Source organism: Larus michahellis, chromosome 1 (genome assembly GCF_964199755.1).
Source record: "Larus michahellis chromosome 1, bLarMic1.1, whole genome shotgun sequence".
In the NCBI taxonomy this organism is placed as follows: Eukaryota; Metazoa; Chordata; class Aves; order Charadriiformes; family Laridae; genus Larus; species Larus michahellis.
The window spans coordinates 55,959,235-55,965,234 of NC_133896.1; the positions used below are offsets into that span (position 1 = coordinate 55,959,235).

General features: G+C 50.1%; 1 protein-coding gene across 17 annotated transcripts in view; it reads right to left on the reverse strand.

Annotated features, from left to right (window-relative positions):
• TNRC6B (trinucleotide repeat containing adaptor 6B) overlaps positions 1 to 4,429 on the reverse strand; it is a 133,664-nt gene extending 129,235 nt beyond the window's left edge. For 16 of the 17 annotated variants that reach the window (XM_074578303.1, XM_074578270.1, XM_074578386.1 and 13 more), the window contains exon 1: positions 4,168 to 4,429. The gene's annotated coding sequence lies outside the window, so the exon portion shown is untranslated. The remainder of the gene's footprint in view (positions 1 to 4,167) is intronic. The other variant, XM_074578295.1, reaches the window with a different exon arrangement.
• Between the last annotated feature and the right edge of the window lie 1,571 nt (positions 4,430 to 6,000).

Here is a 6,000-nt window from a genome sequence, read left to right on the forward strand (position 1 = left end):
TTTTTCAAATCCACAGACGTTAAATCAGGAAATACATGCAAGATATCTGATTCCAGAACTACTAAAGCTGGCAAGGCCCAGAAACGCAATCCGTACTGACTAGCTGAAACTGGAAAAGGTCATCTCCATAGCTCACTACATGGTAAACACGGAGAACATCCAAACTCCAACCACAACCCTTACACTGATGAAAACTTAAAAACCTCAGAACATTCCCCTACAACATGCAAACCATAATAAGTGCAAAACCACCCTCTCCCTCTTACCGCTATAAGAAGGCAACGGGAAAAATTATTTAACGTGCTCACTGCCTACTGCTCTAAAGGAGGAAAAAAAAAAAAATTACACCAATTCTTTGCAGCAAAGTGTATTTACTTCCCTGAAGAAAAAAAGTAATAAAATAAGTGCAATGCAAAAAAGGCATGAACAATAAAGCACAGAAACGTAAGGAAGTACAAGAGTTTTACTATCCGCTGAAAGTGACAGGGAACAGCAATCAGAATATCCTGATTGCTATTACCCTAGTCACCTCACAAGCAGAAATACCAACAGGCAACTTCTTGTCTGACAGTGACAGCTGGCTCAAGTACCAAAAAGCGCCCCTATTTTTATTAGCAGATAGTAGCAGAAAGCTTAGTTTGGATTCACAAGAAATTAAAACAAATTCTTCAGTCCCTAGTACGCAGACTGCTGAAAGAACAAGCGAACTTGCACATATATGTTATCTGAAATGGCAGAAAAATAGTAAACGTTAAACTAAGGAAGACGATCAGCAAGAATCCATGTCTTATTCCAGCACATCTGGTCAAACAATTAGAAATACATGTTACTGTTTGCTCAACAACTCTCTGCTAAGTTTTTGCTATTACAACTAAAGACTGTCATCTTGCTATTCTTTTCACAAGTTAGTATAACATTTTGCAAGTAAAATTTCTGAAATGGCAATAAATAGATCACTAAAAGCAATTCCAGAGATAATTCAAGCACGCACATTTTATACGCGCTGAGGTGACAGAAAAGTTAAAAGAAAACTACTGGTACCTATTTGCTAGTATCATGTACTTCCCCCTTATCTATGTGCTAAATAGGTTTAATTTATCTTATGAAGACAAACAATGCCAGTTCTTCACAATGACACATTTATTAATCCAGAAGTCATACACAGAAAAAGGCTGAGTGAAAAATAAATAATAAAGAATTGAATAGCTGTAAGGTACACTGTAAGTAGAAGTACTGCAGAATCTGTACATCTTCAATACAGACGGAATTTGTGAATCTAATAGCTGCACTAGACAGCAATTACTGAGGAAAGCCACTGCGAAGAAACTGGAGAATGACTGTTAATATTATTGCACAAACCAGACAATATCTATGTATAAAAAGGCACTCTGAGAAAATAAACACGATAATTGCAATAAGTGTCTAGAACAAGAGAGTTTGCATCCAAGCATTCTGCAGAAAATGGAGAATAAAGTAACTGAACCATGAAGTGGAATATTAATAAACTCATTCAAGTCAATAACTAAGCTCCTTAGACTTATTTTATGATCTCCAGTTCATACAGCTTAATTGTAAATGCAGTCTCTTCTGTGAACAGAAATACGCCAGCTCTTCTGGGGGAAAAACACCACTAAAAAAAACCCAAAACCAACACTTGAAAACCCAAGAGAACAAACTCCATTTGGACATCTTTTCAAATGACTTACTCTACAGCAGTCCTCCAGTTCTTTCTATCATTCTGGATGCAGCTATTCATCCCATTGTTCTAGATGAAACTATCTCTAGATATCATGTATATTATGCATTACTTCTGCAAAACAAATTTATTTCTAATTTCATACTTCCTACAACAGGAGGCAGATCTAAGGTAAAATACGCTACCTCAGAACTATGCAAAATTCTCTTCCTGAAGCTCTCTCCTCTTCAAGTCATCCTCCAACATCAAGTTTTAATGATCAAACACTCATTACCAAGCAAAGCCATGACACACATTCTACCTAAATGTTTTATTGGACTATTCAGTCACACAGACACCAGTAGACAAAGCTTTTTTTGATTCACAGTTTCAAGATTTTTATTTCCAAAAATTTGAGCTTATTATTTAAATGAAAGCTTAGATTTCCAGCTAAACTTGCAGCTATACAGAAACTGCAGAAACGCACCAATTCATAAGGCTGCTTAATCAAGAGACACTGACTGATTTACAATTAATTTTTTTTTCCAGTACTTCCACATTACAGGGTTGAAGTGATTCCCTTTACTAAGCATCCCGGTAACAACATTATGAGAAAACAGAAAGCAAGACCGAGTTCACAAGAGAAGTATGCACATTAGAATTTTACCAATTAGCACTGAAACTTCTGAGCTAATTCTATATATACGTATAGTTTTACATAAAATTGTGTATTCATGAAACATTTACATGTGATATGGCTAACCAAGATGAAAGGAAAATGTATAATGATATTCCTCACCTACTTTTTACAAAAAGAGATCTGCCTACGTCTTGTTGCCCCCAGAACTTCACAGCAGAAAAGCTAATGCATACCTAACTACCACTCTGGGCTCCATTCCCCCTTCCTCAGCCTCAACTTTTTGCAGGGCGATTTCTTCATTGCAGAATTGACTAATTTTATCTACAACTTAGTTAAACACGAAAGAAAAGCCACCCTTACAAACAAGTCCCTGAGGTACTTGGCACTCCCTGCACTAACTATGGATCAGGACCTCAGGTAATGCAGCAGATGAGAGCATTTACCTGGCTTCTCAACAGCATGCATGTTCCAAGGAATCTGTACCATCACAGAGAGTCACCATAGGAGAGAAGGGAACTGTTGAGCAACTTCAGTGGAGACTAACTGCAAAGATGCCTGAATTCGTGTACGTATTTAACAACCCTGCAAACCCAAGCTGTTACCTATACAATACTTATATCAGAAACTAAAATCCAGTTCTTCTGGATAGCAGTATTACCGGAAACTAGTAACTAAAACAGATCATTCAAGTAAGGAGCTATACAAACCCTAAAGGTCTGCCTACTACTTCTCAGATGCACAGTTTTTGTAGAGGACGAAAACGTGACACTGAAACCTAACAAGTCATCATTAAAAAATAATTATGGACTGTAAAAAAAAAAAAAAGTTAACTGTTAACTTTATGGAGAGATAGCGAAACAAATATTCTTAAGGTTAGTGAAATGTTAAACATGGTAAAGTATAAGCATGTCTACTTTAGCTACGAAAACACTTTGCTGAAACTTGGTTTTATTAAGCAAGCCTCAGTTCTATCCTGGAGTAGATACTCCTATGTGCATTTTCATAAAGCAAAGCTGAGCTTGGGAGATACCACGCTACATGCTTATCCACAGCCAGTGAAGTGTCTCCAGAAACAAACATTCGCTCATTTTGCTACAAACAGCTCGGGAAAGTTTTGTTTTGGTTTTTTTTTTTTTTTCTTTTTTTTCAGCCCGGGACACACCTCTGAGCACGGTCACTCCTCCCACCCACATACACACATTTTAACTAGCATCATGTTCAACACATCCAGTGCGGTTTGTAGTGGCGGTACCAACGTAACCTCAGGACTGTCCCCACGCCACACAAAACCACTTTTCTCCCCAGCCACAACAAGGCTCCTCGGGGTCTTTCCGCCCTTATACATTATGCCCGGCCCGGGCGAACGGGCGGCTTTTCCCCAGGGGCTCGGCAGCCAGCCACAGCGCCGGGCAGCGGCCTCGGGGCCGGCCGCGCGTCCCGATGGGGCCCTGTCGGGAAAACCGGGGGGGGGGGGGGGCACCTTCGGCGGCAGCACGTAAGGCGGGCGGCGGGGAGGGGGCGGCGCTCGGCCGGCTCTGCCCCGGGACAGGCTCTCGCCGGGGCGGAGGCGGGGGGAGCAGCAGCCCCGGCGCCGTTGGGGCAGCGCCCTTGAGCCGCCGCTCGGGGCCCCTCCCGCCGGCCCAGCCCCCCCCCGCCTTCCCGGGGCACCGCAGCTCGGGGAGGGGGGAGGGGGAGCGCGCGCTCGGCGCCAAAGGCCCCCTCACCGGCAGCGCGAGGGTCCTGAGGGCGGGAAGGGCCCTGAGGGAGGCCGGGAGCCCGCCCGACCCCGCCGCACCGCCCGAAGCGGGGGGAAGAAACGGGGTGTGTGTGGGGGTGCCCGTCCCGCACTCACCGCTGAGGCGCCGCCGCGGTGCGCTGAGCCCCCTTCTTCTTCAGTGCCGGGGGGGGGCGGCTCCGCCCGGGAAACACCAACCCGGGAAACAAACGCGAAGGAGCTGCGAAGATATGCGCCCCCCCCTCTCCCACCCCCTTCCAAAAGCCCCACCGGGGGGGAGGAAAGAAAAAAAAAAAAAAAAAAAAAAAAACTTTCCTCGCCGCCGTCTCCCTCCCCCGAGGAGCACGAACCCAAACACACCGAGGCACGCCCCCGCACCGCCCCTCGCACCGCCCATTGGACGGTGCCCCGCCGACCCTCGCGCTGATTGGTCGCGCCGCCTGCTCGTCTTCTCCCTCCGCTCCCCTTTCCGCCCCCTACACGCTGCCCATTGGGAAGAGCGTTGGGGATCTCTCCGCCCATTAGCCACGCTCCGCGTCAATCACAGGGGAACACCCGCCTCTCAGTGCTTCTAATTGGGCTGCCGCGTAACTACGCCCTCACTGATTGGCTGCACTTGCTGATTGTCATCAGTTAACATTACCCCCGTCGCAACCCTCACTGGCTCCCACCCCTTCTTCCTTTCTGCCAGTTTGCTGCGAGGTTTGCTCCTTATATGGGGCACCCGCTCGCCCGCCCCTACTTGCCCCGCCTTCCCACGCTACGGATTGGGTGGCGAGTTGCACCCTCGCACACCATTGGAGAAAGGATGTGCCCGTTACACCATAACTGTGCCAAGACCCGCCCACCGAGCGGCTCTCCTTGGCGGCCCCTGCGCGGCGGCGCTGGGGCCCTCCTCGGCCGAGGCGCGAGGGGAAGCCGCCTCAATGCACCGACTTCATGAGCCGGCCCTGAGTGGGGGGGCGCCGTGACGGGCACACGCGATATGGCGTACGGCCGCGGCTGTGGTCGCCCAGCGGCGCCAGGCGCCCCCGCCGCCCAACGGTAACGACGCCACACTCCCGGCCGTCCCCAACAACGTTTCCGCCATGCTCCGCCCCTCGCTGCAGGGCCACGCCCTCCCATGAACACCTATTAGGCAGGGAAGATGTCAGTCATGCGGTTCGCGAGGCCATTGGCGGGAGGACGACGCCTCCGCAGCCAACTAGCAACCGCCCCCGATGTCACCCGCCGGATGACACAGCAACCGTAGGCGGGGGGGGGGAGGGGGGAGGGGAAGGTAAGGGCCTGCCTTTGATTGGTTGATTTCACTGTCAATCTGTCCAGAGCTCGGGCCGGAGGGAGTGCCGGGCCGCGTGCAGGGGTGGGCGGGGCGGGGCGATGCTGCGTGCCTGCCGCGCCCCACGTGGCCCGGGCTGTTGCGCACGTGACGGGGGCCCGCGAGGCGGTGCCGCGGCCGTTAGAGGGGGTGAAGGGCGGGGGGGGGCGGGGTCTACTGCAAATGGCGGCAGCGCCGTTCCGCCCCTTCCAGCGCCGGGGCCGTTGCCGTCTGTCCCCGCAGACGGACGTGCGGGAACACGGCGCGGAGAGCTGAGGGGAGGGAGGTTTATGGTCCACCTCTCTCCTGCCGGCCGCCACGTTCTCTCAGGGCTTGCTTGCAGCTGTGGAGGCTGGTCCCCGGCGGCCTCAGGGCGGCCTGGGAGGCGGCCGGTGTTCCGGCCTCGCCTGATGACCCAGCCGACTTTGGTTTTACATTTCCCGCGTGGAATCTGGGGTTCCTTAGGGCTGAGAGGAGCTCGGCCATCGGCTTCCATGAAGCAGCGTTTTGCCCTTCATGCTGTGAGAGCTGGCTGCGGTTTCCATTGGAACAAGGTCTGGGGCTTTGCAGGCCACGGCATTCCAGGCAGCTTGGTCCAGAATATCTGCAGTCCCTGCGTTGTGCAGGCTCTC